General features: G+C 42.2%; 1 long non-coding RNA gene across 4 annotated transcripts; it reads left to right on the top strand.

Moving 5' to 3' along the window:
• The first annotated feature begins 600 nt into the window (after positions 1-600).
• LOC143305428 (uncharacterized) lies at positions 601-22,909 on the top strand. 4 transcript variants are annotated; one of them, XR_013062362.1, is made up of 5 exons: positions 601-2,246; positions 19,493-19,880; positions 20,284-21,428; positions 21,548-22,101; positions 22,168-22,909. It is a non-coding gene; the product is annotated as an uncharacterized LOC143305428 (long non-coding RNA). The 4 variants fall into 4 exon arrangements; XR_013062361.1 differs by having other exon boundaries at positions 19,493-19,593; positions 19,662-21,428; XR_013062359.1 differs by having other exon boundaries at positions 19,493-21,428.
• The last annotated feature ends 245 nt before the right edge of the window (positions 22,910-23,154 follow it).

Genomic DNA, 23,154 nt, shown 5'->3' on the forward strand with positions numbered 1-23,154 from the left:
AGCGTAGCGCCCGTGGATTTCAATTCTCGAACCAGATTATCAAACTTCAAGAAGTGGGACGCCATAGATTCCGCCGGTACATACCTCATGGTTAGAAGCATTTTTCTGAGGCGCAATTGACTGGAAACCCCTGTACGCTCAAAGCCATCGGAGAGAGCCTTCCACATATCATATGCCGTATCTTTTTCCTTAACGTATTCAAGATGACTATCCGAGATACGCTGAGTTATAAGCGATTTGCACTTTTTATCATTTTTGTTTAACGTAGTAGTTCGAACGGCCTTGTTTTCCACCGGCAATTCAGCGATTATTGTATCGAGTCTTGTACCAACCAGGTCAAAGAGATCGTGTTCCTCCAGCAGGATCTGCATGCGAAATTTCCAGTTGCTGTAGTAGCTTCCATCGAATAGTGACACTTTATATTTTTCGTCGTCCGCCATTGCTTGTTGTATTCTACGCACGTGGCGTTCCTTGAACTTTCCTATTCGACTGCACACACTTTATTCCGCACTTAAATTCCTCCTTATCTGCGACGCGCTTACTGGGCCCATAACCTGATGATATGGTTAATAAGGCGAACACAAGGAGCAACATAAAGAAACTGAACTTTATTTAATGGAGGACTCTGCTTCCGATCTCTGGTGATCTTTCCTCGAGAGTGACCATAAAAAAAAAGAACGCGCTAGGCGACGCGAGAAAAACGCGCGAACATAGAATACATATGTAAACAGAGAAAGGAAACTATCATGCATAAAATCAGTAAGCGCCATTATACATTGCCTCTATTCTAACAAAGTAGAAATTATTTCATACTTTTTAGTGCATTTCGAAGTCGGTTGTATTTTTTGTTAAAAATTATTTTTTGTCTAATTAAATTATCTTTTTCAGACGAGGAGAATGTTTTATCAAGAAACTCTATTTCTTCCTCTAAACTATTACTTCGCAAACGTTTCCTTCTCTTCTGACCAAACATTTTCTGACCAAATAACGAATGGATAAAATAAAAAATTGATCACAAAATGAAATAAATGAACACTTACATATGCAATAAAGAAACAGCACGAATCAATGAACGATGCGATTAGACGAAGGCGTACGTACGTGAGCAGTGGCAATAATATGAAGACAATTGATCGAACAATATTGAAATAATGCCGATATTCGGTAGCTATGTTACATAAAACGATAAGTTCCCTATTCTATCAATTGGTGGAACAGTAAAGATGTAGAAAAAAAAATGTGAAGGGCGTCTATAGACACCGTTCGTATTGTTATAGATAGTTTAAATAAACCGCGACTTGATAACACTAGCGACAATGAGCGCCATATATATATATAATGTTTACGCGAGTGCCCTCTCCACGAACGAGAGAATGCGAGAGTCTTCTTCTCGACCGGGCTACCGAATCGTGCGGACGTGTAATAAGCTTTGTGTTTAATAAAATAGTTATACCTCTTATGGTGTGAAGTTTCTCTCTATACACAACACGTATATTTTGATAGAATTGTGAGGACGTCTATACACGCCTTTCGTAATCAAAGGGTTAAGTGCGTCTTCGTTGGGATTGCCCCGTACCGAGGCAGCGCTTCTACGAGCCGATCCGCCGCAGCGAAAGGGTTAAATGGATTTAGTATACTATTTGGCTGAACTTCCGAAAAGCTCCCACACCCGATTTTCTTGATCTTGATATATACAGGGTGTCCCCGGATTAAACGATCAAACTGCACCAGCATGTTCTATGAGTAAAAATAAGAAATAAATATTATATAAACATAGGTCCGCAGATGCTTCATAAAATAGTTATAATAAAAAATCGTGTATCGTTCAGGCGTTAATTCGCGGCATGAACTAATAGAAAAGATTAATAGTGCATTCTCTGAATTAAAGCAAGATAAAGATGAAATTCGGAGAGTGATAAATTCAGTTTTCCTAAGATGTCAAGCTTGCATTCATAACGGTGGACAGCACTTTGAAATGGAAACATAAATTTCTCTTCAATATAATAAAGTATGATAAAAAAGCGTTTGCAGGCCTATGTTTATATAACATTTTTTTCATATTTTTACTCATCGAACATGCTGGTGCAGTTTGATCGTTTAATCCTGGGACACGCTGTATATTATCAAGGACACCCTCCTGAGTAACATTCAATAGGTTTCAGTCGCCGATTATTGTTTATTCAAAAGTTATTAACAAAGAAAGATCGATATCTGGGAAGGCATGCCGGGGAAAGCACGGTCTTTTGGTAAGTACTGTGACGAACCCCACGGCATTTACCCCTAGCACCGTCAGTGCGAACAGTTTAATTAAAAATTTCTAACATACGTCAGCGGTTGTGTGTGCGTCGACAAGCGACCTTCGCTTATCTACTGTTTCTGTCAACAGCACCACATGGCCCGACTACCGTCCATATAACGGGTCAGCTTAAAATCAAAGTTAACTACTATGTTTTGGCGTGAGCAACAATTTTAGTTTATTTTGAAAGTAAACTATCATAGCATGCTCAGCGTCACTGGCTGACTTGACTGCCAGTATTGACTGCTCAATAATTCATTTAACTGTTTATTAACAATGTGATGAACTTATACATATAATAATTGTATCTAATCGACCTAGCATGTCTATCTTGCTAGGTTTTGGAGCAGGGAGTGTCTTGTGCGGTGTTCCTGACGGGAGGTTATATTGAATCGGTAGCCTGTTGGGTGTGATTTTTACGCGAGCGCTAATTGATGGTTTGTTTTCATGTGACGACTGAGATTGACGACGTCTCGAGTCCACGCGGATGATTGGCTATTTCACGGAAGATCCTATTTCAATTTAAGAAAAAAAACTGTTATTCTATAATACATGTTTTTCTGACTTTTGACCCTTACGCCGTAACATAATAATTCCAATAATTTTGACATTGGACATGCGTGACTGGCTGTCTAAAGGCGGCCGGAATATTAATATAGCATAACCTGATCTAGATATATAAGTAACGAAAAATACTATATTCGGATAAAGTTCCGAATGTCCCCGGTGATGACTGTCTTGATCGATGGATCAAGATGAAATTTTGAGGGGGAGGGGGAAGGGGACCCCAAATATAAAGTGGTATCTTCGGTTTCCTATTAGTTTCCAAGATATTAATTAAAAACTTTGGGTACAATACATAGAATTTTTCCTATACATACGTAACTAACACAACCGTCTTCGCTGTAGTAGCTGTCATCGTCAAGTGTCGAACAGCCGTTGATACAGCGGGGATTCCAACCAGACTATCTATAGGGTGTCCTATTCAAAACTTTGGAGATACGACGGCCGTTGTAGTGTTGCCGGCCGCCGGAAATTTATTTAGCCTAACCTAACCTAACGATTTTTGTTGTGTTGGTTGGTCGGTTAGCTTAGTCATCATACGACAAGGAAAGGAAAAAGTTATAAAAAGTTTTAAAAAAATGGATTTTACATGGGACACCCTATAGAAACGGAAGCCGATATTGTGACACCATAGGCTGGTGTTACGACCAGCCACCTAAATGTACGATAATTATAATCGAATTCTTCCCACGACCGGACAAACATCGTGTTACGACCACCCGCCTAAACGATCGATACTCGAACAATCGAATTCTTCATGACCGGACACCTAAACATCATGTTACAACCACCTACTTAAATATTCGATAAGACGCGTTCTCACGGACACCCCACTCTGTTAATCGTCAACCTCACCGGCCCCTTCTCTATCACCAACTACACTATAAAAGGACCTTACCGGACATAAGCAGTTAGTTAGTCGAAATCATATTGTAAAATAAAGTGCCTAACTCTTAAAAGTGCTATTCATTTATTTCTTAAAATCCTGTGAACTTTCTACGTGACATTTTAGCGATCCTGCCAGGATCCATTCAACATCACGAAGAAAAACTTCCAAAGGGGGCTTTCTACGGAACTCCGGACGAAGGGACTACGAGTGCCACTCTGTCGTGATACGTAAGGATCCAACGAACCTAAGACTCAGACTTATCCTCCTTATCCTCTGAGTCCTCAATATCTTCAACAATGACTGCCTCCGAACCTGCCGCACAAGAGAATCTTTTGCAGATGTAGACAGAATTTCAGTATCTTTACGTCAGAAAATTTATTTAAAACTGAAAAATATATTTTTTCTTTAAAATCAAATTTCTCTAAAACTGTATGTATAAGAGCAAAACGGTTTGCGGATTCGTAATCAGCATACAAAACACTACATATAAGGATCGCCTAGTGGAAATCGGAACGTCAAAAAAGAGGATCTCTTGTAGCTAGGACAAACGTGACGAATACACGATAGAGGCTAACCGGTTAACACGTTCGCTGCCACCGTCGAAGCCACCCGTGGGCACCGGCTCTGCTTTGACGTTGTCGCGGTGGTACCTAGACGAATTACCAGTACACACTCACAGCTGCCAAAAAAACATCTACCGATCTTCTCGTTATGCCTAGTGCCGCTGTCGAAGCATAGTCGACCTATAGGGTCTGATGACCTGTGCACCACTCGTCGACACCGTCAACAAAGCGCGGGTAAAACAAAAAGTTGAATCGAATTACTATTGAATTACACTCACTACCACACAAAATCAAAGATAAGTTTTTGACTTATTGTCGAACATTTATTGCAAATGTTTCTATAATCTACTGTTACTTTTTGTTATTGTTCTTTTGTGCTGATAAAAATGTTTTAACTGTAGCGGATTGTCGTACCGTTTTAGGTTCCGGGTCTTTGTGTTTCGAAAAGCTGTACCGTATACGACCGAACTCGAGAGCTGGCAATATAAAATAATTTTTAACAAAAAATACAACCGACTTCGAAATGCACTAAAAAGTATGAAATAATTTCTACTTCATTTTTACAAATACCCAACAGCTATTAATAAAACCTATTTACTCATTAAATAGTATACTAAATACATTTCAACCTTTTCGGAGGCGGCGAAACAACAAGATACAACTTTATTTTATAGTATGATTCCGACTAACTACCTGCTTATGTCCGGTAAAGTCTTTTTATAATGTAGTTGGTGGTGGAGAAGGGGCCGATGATTGACAGGGTGGGGTGTCCGTGAGAACGTGTCTTATCAAATATTTAAATAGGTGGTCGTAATATGATGTTTAGGTGTCCGGTCGTGAGGAGTTCGATTGTTCGAGTATCGATCGTTTAGGCGGGTGCTCGTAACACGATGTTTGTCCGATCGTGGGAAGAATTCTATTAACGTACGTTTAGGCGGCTGGTCGTAACAAGATCATTGATTTCGGCGGCCGTGGATAGCAACGAGCGGATATAAATTAAGGGCTCGCGACTGCCTCGGCCTATTTTGCCTGCTGTTATCCGAGAGAGAGGACGAGGTAAGACCATCGGCCGCTCTTGGCCAGAGAGTACGGCGCATGTTTCTCACAACGCTCGCCGGTGAGAGATCAATCCCCAACTCACACTGCAGATGTGACGGGTAGAGGTGGAGAAATATCGGTAATGTTGACTATCGATATTATCGATAATAAATTCCCGGGCTATCGATATTATCGATAATTTTCCGATATTTTTTGAAAAAAAAGTAAGAATGTAATGAAAATTTAGTAAAATACATATGCAACAAACAAAATACAACATTTTAATATTGTTTAATATCTGTATGTCATTTTATTTTATATTTTTATATATGTCTATGTACATGATACTTTATATTATCATTTTCCAATTATGATTTAAAAATGTTAACATGTCTACGTTTTTGGATTTTAATCTCGATCGTTTTTCAGATATTAATGTTCCAGTGGAACTAAATATTCTTTCACTTTCTGTTGACGTTGCCGGTACACATAAATACTTTAGGCTGCATTCCGTTATTGGAGTAGGTGTAGTACTGTACATCTGAAATAAAATAACTGTATGTGTGAATCATATATATGTATAATAACTTCTATTCTACATACCTTCCAATAGAGTAAAGGGTTCGTATCCGCTGGAACATTTGGCTTTTCTAGGTATTGTCGTTTGTGTATTATTGCATCCGCCGTCGAAGATTTTGCTTTATTAGAAAGTCTTTCTTCCAAGAAAGAAAAAAGGGAATTACAACTTTATACTTTTTTAGAGGTTTCAGGTGATTGCAATTGACCTTCGAGGGGTCTGTTTTTTGCCTGTAGTTGTAACATCTCAACTTCAAGAAAATTTATTGCTTCATTTGCATTAACTGTATTAAAAAATCCGTCTTTCTTAAATCGCGGATCTAAGATAGTTGCTATTCTCGGTATTGATCTCCGTTCATACGGAAGTAATCGTGTTATGACGGATGATAGCAAATTGTCACAAATCAGTTTTCCGTCATCTGTATCTAGTAATGATTTTATATTTGTTAATTGTTGGTGTATTCCACAAGTAATCGGTATGATTTGTGATATTGTGACGTATGTACTTCCCGATATTTGTTTTGTTGTTACATCAAATATTTCCAGAACATTCTCCATATCCTGCAGAAGTGAAATTTCTTCAATTGATAATGGCACAGGAGCCTTTTTTAATTGCAGTAACGACCGTGATAATGGTTCTCTTAAGAAAAGAATTCTTTTTATCATGTTTAGTGTACTATTCCAACGCGTAGGTACTTCCTGTAGTAATTTGTATGGTTCTGTTACTGAATTCTGAATTTTAGTTTATCCATTGCTATGGTGCTACTTTTAAAAAATTTTACTATGTCCCAGCATTTTGTTCTAATATTCTGAGCACAAGTTATTCGCAATGCATCTTGTACCACAAGATTAAGCGTGTGTGCGTAGCATGGGAGATGTTTAAGTTTTAATATTTCAGTAACTTTCATCATATTTGCAGCATTGTCGGTTACAATGCAAATTACTTTTTGCATTGCTTCAACCGCTGTACAGCTGGCTTATGGGAATCTCGTATCCATAGTATATATATCAGTGGTATTCCCTCCTTCGAACGCCGGATCGAGGGAGCTCAGTGTCGATCCATCGATCGACACTCTGGTCCCAAACAACAAGCAGAACGGACACTTTCGCCTACGGCTCTTTTCCTAGAGGAAACCGTCTTAAGATTGCGATCCAGCAAGTCGTGACTAGAGCCCGAGCTTGGACACCTCCGTTTCATTTAGTAGTGGCCTTCTATCTTGGGACTCAGCACCCTCGAAAGATCGCTCTACGCGAGCATATCCGAGACGTCGTTGATTCCTAGGGAAACCTGGTCGAGTCATCCTCGTTTTGCTTGTGCTCTGGCAATTTTACATTGCAATTTGGAGGGCCGTGATCTCGCTCTTGGCAGTCTTAATTTCTTCCTTGAGTACGCCTTGTACAACAGGAAGAACGTTGACGGATTCCGGCAAATCCATGGTTATCGGATACTCTTAAATTTACGTATTTCAATCTGCAAAGGAGTCGAGGGTCGGGACGTAGTGCGCGACTTTCTCATCCTTTGATTGTGAGTGAAATCGTGAAGTCAGTGCCCCTGTCGATTTGAGGTTCGCAGGTGAAACCCTCGCTGGACCAGAAGTATCCTCGGAATCCACCGGCTCGCCGTTCGGCGATTTAAGAGGCGCGTCAAGTTAATATTTCGCAGCACGGTTAATAAATTCGAACGTTCCTTTTTGCCTACGTGCTCCACGATCACGCGACCTTCGTGCGTCGTGATTTCGATGTATGTTTGGTGAAAAGCGTTTGAATCGTAGACGACCGACGGAATTTTGTAACCGTCGTGTGTATATTACTTTTCGCATTCCGAGTAGAGTCACGATTTTGCGTTCTGACCTATTTTCGTGATATTTTCTTATATTTTCTTATATTATATTATATTCAATACTAATTATTCCGCGGTGATTAAAGTGCGTTATTCAACCAGTCATTTTTCCGTATAATAGAAGGCTGAGTTTTTTGAGTCGCGTTAAAGTCGCTCGACTGGTTGAAATATTTTCTTTTGCGTTCCTATTTTTGTATTACATTTCCGATTCGCGCACAAATCCGATCTGCGTGCCTTGTACAAATCATTGACGACCAATCTAGTCAAATCCTTCGTATATTATATCTTGTGATAAGGGCGTCTATTGAACATCTCGTAGATGAGAATTGCGTTCCGTTGATTGTTCAACGCATAAATTGCCATAAGATTTGCGGTGCTTCCACCATTCTGTGATAGGCTCTTTTGCCACACTCCAGTCACTACTTTTTTTTGAATAAATTATTGTTTTGTTACACCGCAAAATTACGTCTCATTACTGACTTCACCGTTCCTTCTGCCTTCGCGAACGCGAACCACTCCTTGAGAATCGTAGGGGAAATCGTACGCTCAAACTACTCGCGTCACATTCTCCTTCGTACAAGTAGAAAAATAAATAACGTTACATTTGGCGCCCAACTAAAGGGCAAAATACGGTGACAAGTAATCTGATAAAAATGGTAAAAGAGACGCGGGCAAAAACGCGGAAACAACAAGATCCGTCAGACGAAGGATTAGATTCGGACGATGGAACGGACGAAACAATTAGCTCCACGGCATTCGGAGGCTCGCGAATTCAGAGATCACCGATTGTGACAGCTACACTACCTGACAAGACAAGCGACAATCCGCCGGCAACTGCTCAATCTAAAACAGGGGAAACGGGCGCGACATTAGATAGTATTTCCAACTTACTTATCGGCCTCACCGAGAAACAAGACAGACAGGAGGCCAAGTTAGCTCAATTAGAGAAAACCTTGTTTGAGCGGATTGATTCTCAGATTAAACAATAGGGGGAAGAGTTATTCCAATCTTTAACTCAGGTTCGAACAGAGGTCCGGGAAGATATCCTAGGTTTCCAAACCAGGTTAGCAGAGTTGAATGTGGCGAGTCAACAAGCCACGACCGCGAATAATACGCAATCGCGACGCATTCCATCAACCGGTTCTCGTGTTAAACCTCGTTCCCCATTAGAAAGACCGTTTCGTGTAAAACCTCAACCTCCATCATTTGAGGGCACCTCAAAAGAACGTCCTCTCAAGTTTGTTCGGGAATTAGAACGTTTTGTTAGAATTTCACGCGTTCAGGAGGATGAAATGCGACTTATTATCGATCAAGCCCTCAAAGGAGTGGCAAGCGATTAGTGGGATTTAGTTTCGGGAGACATTCGTACCGGGGATGATTTTGCGTGCGGATTCCTGTCCCAATTTTGGAGCACGACTGTGCAACGTAAAATCCAAACTAACCTGGAAACGGGTTATTATCGTGATGACTCGGGAACAACAAGAGTCACGTATGCCATGCGTTTAATTGGGGATGCGAGGGACCTCACACCGCGTCGAAGCGATGTAGAAATCGTGCAAATATTGGCTCGACATTTTACCCAAGCAGTCCACGATTCAGTCACCGCGCAGAACATCACAACAGTCGATGCTTTTCTGACACTACTCGACCGATGGGACAATGGAGGAACAGTCAACCGATCGCGTTCCCAACCCTACGAATGGCAACGATTTGATCGAGCGAGACCAATGGCTCAGCAAAACAATGCTCAGCAAAATATCGCTCCAAGAAATCCAATGTATGGAAACAGGGGATATCCCCAACGGGACAACTCCGGACCCAGGGAAGGGCCACGAGACCAGCCAAGACAACCACCAATGGCTCAAGACACACGACCAAGACGGGATCAAACACTAGTAAGGGTCAGAATTTCTGAGGTGGCTCCCGAAATCCAGGAAGTCACCGAACAACCCGATGAAGTCTCAGAAGAATCGGGAAACGAACAATGAGCGTTTCTGTGAACGAACTGGACTCCTCCCCGACGAAAGTTCAAGGAACCTCCTCTAAAACAGAGAAGGGGAAAATCACCACATTGTTCCCAGATCTGCGTGAAGAACTTGCAGCAAGCGACCCCGGCGTGAAGAAAGACCATAAAATCGTCACTGGTCAAAGTCCTGAAGTCAAAATCTTCATTCAGGACATCCCAGTAAATGCACTCGTGGGCACCGGTAGTATGGTCACGGTAATGTCTGAAGCATGGTTCGATCAACATCTGTTCCAGTTAAATAAATGTCCATCATTGCCGATCAGCAGCAGCTTTGTCATAGGAGCAACAGGATCGAAATCGGCTCGCCTCAAAAAGCAGATTCTTGCCACGATCCGATTTAAAAACACCCAATTCCTGGTTCCCATGATCATTGTTCCACACCTAATCCATGATGTCATCCTTGGAATCGACACATTAAGAGCTATAAAATCGAAAATTGACCTTGAAGAAGATCTGTTGAAGGTTATTATCAAAGATAATGAAGAGCAAATCACAATGCTCTGTGTGATGAAGACGAAGCACCCAACATTGACGTCAATCGACTAGCAACTCCACAAACAATTGCTCAATCTGATGCAACATTAATCAGAGAAAGAATCAGGCAGAAAATCACCTCTTGCAATGTTCCAACAATGCAACAGGAACAATTGGTGGATGTGTTAGCAAAACACCCTGACATCTGGAGAGAGAATCCAGGCCGCGTTGGATGCTACCAACACGAATTAATCGTCAATGAGGATGTACCCTTTATACAACGAACGTATCCAATTCCAATGAAATACCTTGAGCACGCGGACTACGATACTGGACTACGACATCATTCAGCCTTCCAACAGCCCATACATTAATCCGTTGGTGCCGGTTATTAAGAAAAACGGAAGCATCAGACTATGTTTGGATGCGCGCATACTGAATCGAACATTGCTGGGGGATCATGAAATATCAGAGACAATCGACGCGATATTCCAACATTTTCCAAAAATCGCGTATGTGTCAAGCATACACAGCCTTTTTATACCGCGGCCAATGTTATAAGTTTGTAGTCACTCCGTTTGGATTGAAAACAAGCAGCGCGAGTCTCATTCGTGCCCTAAGATTGGTATTGGCAGGAATGGAGTCGTTTATCATAAATTTTATCGATGATATCTTGTGTGTTTCATCCTCCTTTGACGAGCATGTCGAACATCTGGCAAGATTGTGTAAGCGTCTTCATGAACACAATCTCACTATCAACCTCGACAAATGTCAGTTTCTAGCTCGTGAAACCACGTTTCTTGGTCACATATTATCCGCAGATGGAATCCGACAGGACCCACAAAAGCTCTCATGCATTCGAGACTTTCCATCCCCTCGTAATGTTAAACAGCTTCGTGGTTTTCTGGGATTGATTAATTTTTATAGCAAGTTCGCTGAACACCACGCGGATATGATTACACCTCTATTAGGACTATTAAAGAAAGGCGCTCGATGGGAATGGTCACAAAAAATGGAAGAAGCTTTCCAACAAGCAAAGAAAGTATTTTGCGAAACAGTGGTTCTCCAGTTTCCCGATTCAAAACGCGATTATTGCTTGTCGACCGATGCTAGTTTCTCTGCTCTGGGAGCTGTTTTGGCTCAGAAAGATGACCAGAGCAATCTCAGACCGATCTCATTCGCTAGTAGGACTTTAAAAGGTGCTGAATTAGCATATTTTACAACCGAAAAAGAATTACTCGCCATCGTTTGGGCATTAAATAAATTCAAGACCTATTTATACGGGGCACACATCATCTTGACCACCGATCATCATGCTCTGACTTTCTTGATGAGCAGTCGTTTCCTTAACCAACGTCTCACGCGATGGATTCTATCAATACAAGACTATTCTATGGAAGTCCAACATTGTCCTGGAAAGAACAATGTCCCGGCCGATTGTATGAGCAGACTAGATCAATCAGCTCCGGATACAGAGTCACGCCATGAAAAACTAATTCAGATTTTGGTCGCATTGGCCCGGAATCTGTCTAAAGAATGATTAGAATTCTTCAAGGACATACCAGCGTTTCAGGCGAAGAATCCGAAGCTTGCTCAAATCATACGAATGGTCAATGAAAGTTCCGACAAAGTCCTTGAAAAATACCGCATTCCGAATGGAATTTTATTCCATAAAAATCGTACGCAAAAATGGAATTGCGTCGTTCCAAGTAATAAAATATTGTTACTGATTCGAGAGATACATGAAGTCTATGCCCATCCTGGCAGCGACAAGTGTATCAAGTTAATTTCTGAAAGATTCTATTTTCCAAAACTGGCGAGAACCATCCGTAAATACGTCTTCGCGTGTGACCACTGTCAATGGGTAAAAATTCCCACTCATGTAATCCACGCGGATATGCAGACGATTATTCCGCATGCTCCATTAGAATTGGTTTCCCTTGATTTTTATGGACCCTTGCCGACCGCGAGAGGAGGGTATAAATATCTTGCGGTGTTTGAAGATGTATTTTCAAAATTATACCCGCTACGGCGAGCAACAGCTAGCGCGACAATCAATCGGATTGAAAAAGAATTAATCCCAGAATGCGGAAAACCGCATCGAATAATAACAGATCACGGAACGCAATTCACGTCAAAACGGTGGGGGGACGCGTTGAAAGAGTTAGGAATTAGACACACGCTATCGCTAATAAGACACCCCCAAAAGTAACCCCGTAGAAAGAGTGAACCGCGAGATAGGGCGCATGTTTCGAACGTTGATTAAAAACAAACATTTCACCTGGTTAAAATGGGTAAAAACGATCGAGACGTGCTGCAACGAATTGCACCACGACAGTACGGGATTCACTCCGTTTGAATTGATGAAGAAGAAGCCACCCAATCGACCATGGGAAAAATGGTACGCCACTGACCCCATACCAGATGACCAGGGGACTCACCACCATACCAAATTGCGACTCGCTCGTGGCAACCAGTGACTATAGATAGTAGAAGACTGGACATGCCTTTGTTCTCAAAGGCTCGTGAATTTGTGCCTCGAGAACGAGCGCCATTTGCTCTATCCTAATATAAAAATGTGAAACACTTCGCACTAGAGAAGAATATTTACGTTGATGAATATTTTTTTTCGGTTACTGTATATGTACACTCGGATAAAATGAAATTTGTCCACCGCTGGACACAATCTGCGACTTTCCGAAATATTAGGGGTGTTGCCATAGTTAATCGAAATGCAAGGAAAATCTGTTGGAAAGACAGGATTTATTTTAGGAGCGGTTACAAGGTGTAGGATACAGTTTTCCTTTTTATTTATTCGTACAAAACTTTTTACAAAGAGCGCCATGCTTATACTTTTCTCGTTCGATAGGCGTCCAGGTATTATCGCCGAACTCTCCATATCGAACGGGCGTCTCGAAAACTAACTCTACTAGGGCGTCCAGGAGATGCTCTGTACTCTCTCGACCGACAGCCGTACTCTCCTGCCGGAGTCCCTAACCTGCTGACCAAGAGCGGCCGATGGTCTTACCTCGTCCTTTCTCTCTGTTAACAGCAGGCGAAGTAGACCGAGGCCGTCGCGAGCCCTTATTTTATATCCGCTCGTTGCTATCCGCGGTCGCCGAAATCAACGATCTCATCGTCAGGAATGAATTTGGCGTTTTCCGCGCTCGCGTTCCACGTCTCCGCTCGCGCCTCGCGTCCCTATCTCCCGCGATACTCTATCGTCGGTTTTCTCGAAATCGTCTGGACGTTTCCAGACTGCGTCACTTTCGCGAAGTTTCTTTTTACCGTTGTTACAGGGATCTGTTTTCTGTTATAAAACCTTTCCATAAAACCTTCAAAAGCACGGGACAGGCATCGAAGGTAGGGTATGCGGGGGGTATGCAAGGACGCGAGCCGATTTTGTTCACCACATGGCAGAAGAAGAGACAGCCGCAAACACTTGAGGATGCCATAAACTGTTACTCTTTTCAGCAGTATATTGTACCCAAGAAACCTGGCAATTCATTCTTAGCAAATTCACTATGGTCAAAGAACGTATTAATTTTTTACAATTAAATAATAATTAATAGTGGACTTCCACACCACCTTTGAGGTTCCACTAATGGCGCGTTAGATTTTTTTATAGTGGATCTTCGCCTGGAGCCCTATTGTACCACTTTATAAATTGTCAGCTCACGTTAGGTCACCTTTGACTGTATTTGTTATTGTGTTTATTATATAAAAACTAAACTATTGTCCGTTCACGACAAGTTGGCGAGTGAAGGTCATGCTCTCACTCTATTCCACCTCTCTAGCTACCACACACACGTTCCTTATTGGCTGAGGCCGGTGATAAAGGTTGACGACGAACATATCGGGACAGAATGAAATAGAATGATTTCACAGCATTGGTGTAACCTCTAGTGTCAGCTATAAAAAGATACAATTTCTTACTTTCTATCTATTGCCGCTAGAGCTCGGCAATTGGGAGGCTACGTCAATGCTGTAAAGTTATCATTCTATTTTATTTTGTCCCGATATGCTCGTCGTCGTCCTTTGTCACTGGCCGCAGCCAATAACGACATAGCGCACGGGAACAGGAGAGGTGGAACAGAGTGAGAAAGTAAATAATCTGCCTCGTCAACTTGTCGTGAACGGACAATACTCTATACTAGTTTGTCACATGCTTATCCAAACTACCAACTATACTAAAAGTAAATACAAAATCACATTCTACGAACAGTTATAAATTGTCAGCTCACGTTAGATCGCTTCTGACTGTATTTGTTGTGATAGATAAGTAGAAAAGCAGACATTCTAAAAATGAAAACAGTCTTTCACATATTTTGCAATTTCCGTACCTTTGCAGTTGGCTTGTGAAATGAACTTTTAGGGCGTCGCAATTCTTGACCGAGCCATATCGTATCCTTATGAATTTTTACTTTCATCATAAAATATGCTATTTTTTTTCGATGTTCGTTGCACGTATTACTGTCAAACCAACCACAAAGCTGAGGTGAATTGTTAACACCTTGTACAAAATACGGAAATATTTTATCAAGAATGCCCTCTTCAGCCCGTAAAGTAGGATACATTTTATCAAAAATAGCATTAAATATACGAAATGCAAAAGAAAATTTCTTACTAGGGGCTATAAGACTTCCAAAATCTGAATCATTATTTGTCTCATAGACACGATGAAATATTAAAATCTGTTCATTTCGTGAAAGAACTGTTGTACTATCTAATAATTCTGCCTTGCATATGTCGCAGTTGGTTTTTCCAATATTTTTCCTAGCGACATATCCTGCAAAATATTCAATAGCACATGACTCTAAGGTGTGGGCAGTTTCAGATACTTCTTGCAAGATATCAGCGATGATAGTATCACTTGCATCCTCTGCTTCTAGGCTTTGACGGGAGACTCCAGAATCTCTGATGATTCTGGAGTCACTGCTGTCACAATTAACAGAAACTGACGAATTTTCGGTACTAGTTGACGCAACATTTTCCCAAGATTGTGGCAAAGTGAAAAGATTACAATCTTCGTCATCTAAACAATTTGCAGATTGCGATGGCTTCATTAAATTTAACATCATATTTTTCTGCAAATTCAATCTAAATGTTTTCGCGGACGGATTTTGTTCATAATTGCCCGCGTTATGCCTGATCATAGAAAATAAATTTTCTATTGGATCTTGTTGTAATCGCGACGTCATTAAATATGACGCACCTTAATCGTGAATGTCACGCCACAATTGTATCGACGCGTTAATTGATAGCTGCAAGCCTCTGAAGCACGGAGGACGTACCTGCCGACCCTTTTGAATGACGAACCAATTTATACATGCTGTTGCCTGTCTTATCAAATTTTCTTTTATTTGAGGATTTCTATTTGATAAGGCACACTTTTGCGGATTAGCATCATGTACGATTCGACTGTTTAAATGATCGAATAAATCATTCAACAGTCGAACAAAACATGCAGTATTCGCAACAGTATCGCTTTGGATTTGCCCTTGTGTGCTGGCCGTTAACAAACTGTTGCTGAAACTGTTCGACTAAACATTTGTAAAGCGAGCCTACAATTCATTCGCTCGAATACATTCGGTCGAATATGCTTCTCTGACAATTTTACGACTGCCCTAGTGCCTTTGTTTCGTTCTAGGTCCCATAGAGATGATATGTCTGACCATGAAACTACAGAATCGTTGATTTTAAGATTATATTGTAATAAATTGTTGCGAATATTTTTAAATATATGCAAATAATCATGAAGAAAATAAATTTTATTTCCTTCATGTATTATATATGATTTATCAAGAGATACTTTTCGATCTACTACCGATCTGTTACCAGAGCCTTGATCGCAAACAATTGCACGTACACGTAAACCAGTGCTACAGGCAGCAGCAATTACCGCCTCAAGCACATTCAACAAGTTTACAGTTGACATGTTGCTGTTACTTATGAAATAAGCAACCGGTTGCTTCCAATTATAAAATAAACCGCAAACCATGAAAACTAAGGCTTGCGTCTCTGGTTTCATCTCAGATCCAAAGGCACCATAATCTTGGAAGCCTTCAATTTTTTTTTTTTTTGGAGTGAAAATCAAAGGACTTCTTTGTCGTCATTTCGTCGAACAGTAACACGCAATTTCGTTCTGAATCATCCATCCACGATACCTTTTTACGTAACTGTGTAAAAAAGGTCGTACAAGTGCCTGGCCACATTTCGATGCTTCCGAACCATCTACTAATTGTTCTAGGACATGGTAAATGGAAACCGAAATTGTCACGAAGTTTTCGGAATAAACTCGGTGACGAATAATGCATCGATAAACAAATCTGTTGCTCGTCCACAGAAAATACAGGATGCGGATACAGTTGCATTAACATAAACGTCTTTACTTTGTTGGAAACTTTGTCCTTTATGTTTCGATCGAAATCTGACTCCGTCATTTTGTACGACTCTAATTTACGTTTTAATACTAATATTTGTCTATTTTTGCTCGCTAGCAGTTTACGCAATTTCTGCGTTGCTAATTTGAGCTGATTAATTTGTTTTTGCTTTCTTGTAGAAAGCAATTCGCGTGAATACTTCCGACTGTTACGCGTAGGCGCAGGCTGTTCATTATTTTCACGCAAATCATATAATACCGGTACAGCATCCTTCTTCAACTTTATTTGCACTACCTTGTCTTCTTCGGCAAAATGTCTTGTACAAATGTACCGCCGTTTTAACTGTCCATCACTTAACCCCGCGAAATCATCATTACCACTATTCACGATCCACTCTATTAATCGATTATTGTCTTTAACTGGAAATGAATGTAATATTTCGGTTGTTTTGTTACGCGACGTAACACCACAACCGCGATAAACACATTTCCTATATGATGTGCGCGTATCACGAAATGTCATTTTTGAAAATATTAATGTAAGCGGTTAAAAATCTGTAATCTACCCGTTCGCACCGCTTGCTTACGTTCTTTAGACTGAAAACACGTAACGCGATGACACTCGACCCTTAGAAACGAGTACACATAAACTTCGGCGGGCAACATGTATCGGTGAATGCAGATACATCTGCAGTGATTGTTTCGGATAGCTGTAACTGTTAGTGATTGTTTAGGAACACCTCGCTTTCTTTTCATAATATTGAAAAATGTTGCACTGAATTTATAGAAAAGGTGCTCCCCCTCCGTTTACAGAAACAGTAAGCAAGCGGCCGTCGCTCTTGTTGCTATAGACGCATACGTATAGGTAGAATTCATTATAGTAGTAACTCGTGAAAAAAGTAGAAAGTAGTAATTTCGTCAAAAAATATCGCCTTTTTTCAAACACATAATGTATAATATCTATTTTTATTTGCTTTTGTTCATTTCTTAGAATTGCTTAATAAAGGGTATAGCCGGATAAGGGGGTCAAAAGTGCTTTTAGACCAAATTGATCAATGAACATACCAATTAATAGACCAAAAAAAAATCATTTGGGATGAAGTTCCGAATACGACCGGTCGCTGATCAAGATGAAATTTTGAGGGGGAGGGGGGAGGGGGGGGGACCCCAAATATAAAGTGGTATTTTCGGCTTCCTATTAGTTTCCGAGATATTAATTAAAAACTATCGTATAATACATAGAATTTTTCCTATACAGACATAACTAACACAACCGTCTTCGCTGTAGTAAGCTGATATCGTCAAGTGTCGAACAGCCGTTGACACAGCGGGGATTCCAACCTGACTATCTATAGGGTGTCCGATTTAAAACTTTGGAGATACGACGACTGTTGTAGCGTTGCCGGCCGCCTTCCGGCGGCCGGAAATTTATCTACCCTCACCTAACCTACGTATAAATCAAATGTGTTTAATTTCTTGAGAATTAGTAATAAAATATAAAACAAAGTAATGTAACTAAAAAAATGGATTTTACATGGAACACCCTATAGAAACGGAAGCCGATATCGCTATGGTGTGAACGACTGTTCGACACTTGACGATGACGGTTGCCATAGCGAAAACGGTAGTGTTAGTTGCGTCTGTACAGGAAAAATTCTATGTATTGTACAAAAGTTTTTAATTAATATCTCGGAAACTAATAGGAAGCCGAAGATACCACTTTATATTTGGGGTTCCCTCCCCCCTCCCCCCTTCTTCTCAAAATTTCATCTTGATCGGCGACCGGTTGTATTCGGAACTACAGCCATCATTTGTGCCAAGCATAAACTCAGTTTATGACACGACCGGACCTATTGAGGACGAACCGAAAATTAAATTCTGACTCTATTGTATAAAATAATAAAAGACCATTACCTGGACTAGGAAAACATCTTGACTTAAAAATAGCTTTTCGTCGAGGAACTGTAATAAACTCCTTTTACAAATCCTCGCGCCTGTGTTCCGTTGAACGGTCGGAACATACAGTGGGCAAAAACAGTAGGTATTCATACACCGTTTAAAACAGAATACCTTATTTAAAATTGGACCAAATGACTTGAAGTTTTTTGAGAAGCTATAAAAATTAATTTACTAAGAAATATGCTTTTGTTGCTTTAAAAGGTTACAATTTGTTGAAATCGTGAAAAAAATAGTGAAGGGTAATTTTTGAACATTCTTATGTGAGCCCATAATGAAAATTTAAAATGTCTTTCGTAGATTTAAATAAATTATGTGTATGCTGAAAATTTCATCGAAATCGGTCAATGCATTTAGAAGTTACAAGTAATTACAATTTTCTACTTTTAAGAACAGAACTAGTCACGTTCTTAAATGAAAAGTCGCGATTTTCGGAAATTTTAATTACTTGTAACTTGATCATCTATTGATCTATTAATTGATATGTTCATTGATCAATTTGGTCTAAAGGCACTTATAGTTATTTTTGTAATTAATTTATTATTATCACGAAAGTGTTGCAACAATCAACGTAGAATCGACACCTTGGCTGGATATACAATGTGCAATGTTTGGGTCCCAATCTCTCTTGTATTTATCCAACTTTTACTGTACAATAGTATATCTCGATTTAAATCAGCCAAACTTTGTCAGTAGAAGAGATAAATCAACTCTCACCTAATGAATTTATGCAAATGAGGTGGTTTAAATTTAATGTTTAATTGCAACGTTGAATTTTTTCATTTTAACTCCGGCACGATGAATTTAATGTAACCGAAAGTTTACGGGAAAGACAGCGTATTTGAAAAGAGTGGTTGAGGTGTCCTAAACAGTTTATGAATTTGCCAGAAGCATTTGCGAGGTCCGATGGGTCATCGGATAGTGGGTGAAGTGGTCGAGAGTCGACGCAGGCTTCCATTTGGCACAGCAGGGTGGACATCTCCTCGTAGGTGAGCGTGGTATCCCCGATGACTCTCCGTAGGTGGTGTTTTATAGACTTCACCCCTGCTTCCCACAGGCCCCAAACTGTGAAGTGTGGGGAGGGATGTAGCGTCAGTCCGTTCCGTCCGCAGCTAGGGAGGCCGCGGCGTACTAGTAGAAGGTGGAGGCGCTGCTGAACATAGCTCACGGCTCTTGGTCAGCCCCGTGAAAAGCGGTTCCGTTGTCGCTGAGCGTGACTGTGCAACGTCCTTGCCGGCCGACGAATCGGCGGAAAGCCGCCAGAAAGAATGCCGAGGTAAGGTCCGAAACGACTTCCAGATGTATTGCTCGCGTAACCAGACAGATTAAGAGGGCGACGTAGCCCTTGTACGTCTTGCGTCCACGCCCTGGCAAAGTCCTCAGCGTGATCGGCCCTGCGTAGTCGTTGCCCGCGTTGAGGAAAGGCTCTTGGGGTCAAAGGCGTTCTCGTGGTAGAGGGGGCATGAGCTGCATGGCCGAAGTCCCGCTGTAACGTGCACACCGCGTGCACACCTTGACGACCGCCCGGACCAGCGAGCGCCCATAGACGATCCAGACTTGCCTCAAGAGGAGGCTCCTCGTTAGTTGTGGTCTGCCGTGTAGTGTCCGAAGATGAAACACTACTAAGGATGGTCAGCTGAGAGGTCTTCGCAATGATGAAGGGGTGTCTTTCATTGTAGGGTAGCGCAGCGTTGGACAGGCAGCCGCCCACTCGTAGGAGCCCCTGCTCGTCCAGGAAGGGCTTCAGTGCGGTGAGGGTGGAGGTCCTCGACAGGTCGGCTCCTCGTCGAAACTGGTCGATGTCCTTCCGTAGCGCAGAAGCCCGCTCCAAAGCTCGGACTAATTCAGTTTCGCAGGGTCGTTTTCTGGTGCGTAGTCCGAACCTAAAGCAATAAGCAATATTTGACAGCAATCGTGGTAACGAAGAGAACGTCGTTAAAAATTCTTTGCATTCCCTCTGTTTCTACGCGGTTGGCATGGGAACGTTCCGGGTGCGAAGCACTGCCTAATCGTGCAGCAACAGTGTTTACGATACCTCTCCCCTGATCTCGAGTTATTGTATCCTATTTACTACGAAGTTGAGCACGGCAATAGTTTCAAGGAAGGTTACCGATACTATTTGAAAGAAACTAAATATAGCTTCCTTTGTGTGCCTCGCATGGGATCAATTCCATGTGCGTTGCATTGACGAGGTACACAAAGTCGGTGAATAAATGTCAAGATATTTAACCGAAATAAGTTAGAAAATATAATAATTATAGCGTCAAACCGTCTCTTGTGCTCCTCACATGGGAAACTTCCAGGCGCAGAGCACTAATGAGGAAGCACAAGGTCGGAGAGTTAAAAAAGGAAAATCGTGAAAATTATAATGCAAAGTCCCTCCCTTGCGCCTCTCATATGGAAACAATTCCAGGTGCAATGCAGTGATGAAGAAGCGCAAGGTGGGTTAATTTTGAAAAAACGTCGAGATGTAACATTTACAATTAGGTCGTGGAGAGGGTAAAAATTTGTCCCAAGTCCCATAATTTTGGCATCACTGCTGGCAACAAGCAGTCGTTTAATGAGTACCCTGAAGCCGTCTTGAAGGAAGCATTAAAGACCACGCGGAGCTTCGCTGAAGGATCATGTAGCTTGACCACCGCATGATGCGGCATATAGTAGGCGTCTGCTTCCATGTGCTGCAAGGTCTGGTACTCGGACAGGAATTGGGAATACTTGCTGCCCAGGGACTCGTTCGAGGTCAATCGACGCTCACAGCTGAGCAGCAGCTTGAGTGCTGAAGACTGGGAAGGCCTCAACGCGGCGACCGGATCCATCCTGAAAGGTAAGCGGACCCAATAGCGTCTTCTAGAGTTCCGGATGCTTGTGTCCTTGAAGTGTCGTTCACAAAACTCCTTCTCGGGCGACAAGGGGGGCTGGCCTGACAGTTTCTTCAATTCCCAGAAGCATTGGAACAGCTTGCGTTGGAGACTGGCGCGCTGGATACGGGACCCATTAGTACCCAACCGAAGGGCGTTTTTTTGGCCGTAGGGGTGCCCTCGGGCCCTTCTCGAGAGGCATCTTGAAAAAGATTTCCACAGACATCAGTGCCTAAAATTAGGTCCACTCTGGCTGGTACTCCGTAGTCGGGATCTGCGAGCGTAGCGTGCTCCAAGTGCGGCCAATACCCTTGATGCACTCGGTGCGACGGCAGGAACGACGTCAGCTTTTTAAGTACAAGAGCACATACGGGCAGACGAAAGCCCGTGTTAAGATGTGACCGAACGCAAAGGTCGACTTCACTAGTCGCGAGCCCTCTCCCGGTGTCCTGAATCCCGCAAATGTCGACGTGCACCGCTCGCCGTGGCAATCGGAGGGCTTGGGCCACCCAAGCGGAGACCAAAGACGAATTTGCGCCAGTGTCCAAAAGGGCTCGCACGCCTATGATTAATCCAGCTCCTGATTCCACCCTGACCATGGCAGTTGGTACTAGCGCAATAGGTCGAGGAGAGTAATAGGTAAGCATCGCCCTTGCATGAAGGTAAGCTTCTTTAACAACGGAAAACACGTCCTGGTTGACGTAGGAGCGTGCTGAGGCCTCCTTGCATTGCATCAGTTGCCTATGACCCTGGAAGAACGAATCCCAGTATCGTTCCAAGAGGGCTCGGTGCTGCTCCAGCACCGCTCGCGTTATCTTTTCCTTTCCCGATTTGCTGACGTTGGACCGGAAGCGCAGGATCCAACCGGCGAGTTCCTCTTGTTTGCGAAGAAAGTCGTCAAATGATACCGAAGTCATCGCGGCGTTTATTTCCCTTTCAGATCACGAGCGAAGAATCGAAGTCAGAAAGCGGTTGAAGTTCGAATTGCGTGGCGGAGTTAACAAACAGAAGCCCGAACGCGAAGCGCGAGATGCCGGTGCGTGACGTCACTGTTCGGAACCGTTACGGAGTACGTGGCACCTTCCGGACGAATAACGCGTGTATCCGACAATGAAATAAAGAATAAGATGACTTATCTTGTCTTTTTGAAGCGTTCCCTTATTTCCCCAGAGTCCAGAGTTGTCTACTGGCCTTTGCAGCGGCGACAAGTTACCGTTTAGTAGGCGTGCGACCGCGATTGGGTTGCTTGCGAAGAAAAGCAGCTTCACTACTCATTCGCGTCGCGAGAAGGTAGTTCGTTGAGCAGTATCCGGCTCGAAGAACCAATGTTCGAGAGGCTTCGCCCTTTCACCTTTGAGAGGGTTGAAAGGGTTGAGGGGACCGCCTCCAGGTGTGTTGCCGGTCTGCTCTAGAATCTACCAAAAGATTGCGCGAAGGAGTAAAAGAGAACGATTGACTCTTTATCACTTACAATTAGTGGTGGCGGTTCAGCATGGCGATAACGCCCGGGGGGGGGGGGGGGGGGGGGGGGGCACGAAACCGAAAGAATTGTTTTGAGGAAATGAACGGTTCCCGAAATATTAGCAAAAAACTGCTACTGTTTCTGCATCGGGATCTTACGTATGCGCGCACGTCCCTTGTATCGCTAGCCAGACCTTATCTCTGAAAAATGTATCGAAAGAAGTTGTTTAA

Source organism: Osmia lignaria, chromosome 7, assembly GCF_051020975.1.
Source record: "Osmia lignaria lignaria isolate PbOS001 chromosome 7, iyOsmLign1, whole genome shotgun sequence".
In the NCBI taxonomy this organism is placed as follows: Eukaryota; Metazoa; Arthropoda; class Insecta; order Hymenoptera; family Megachilidae; genus Osmia; species Osmia lignaria.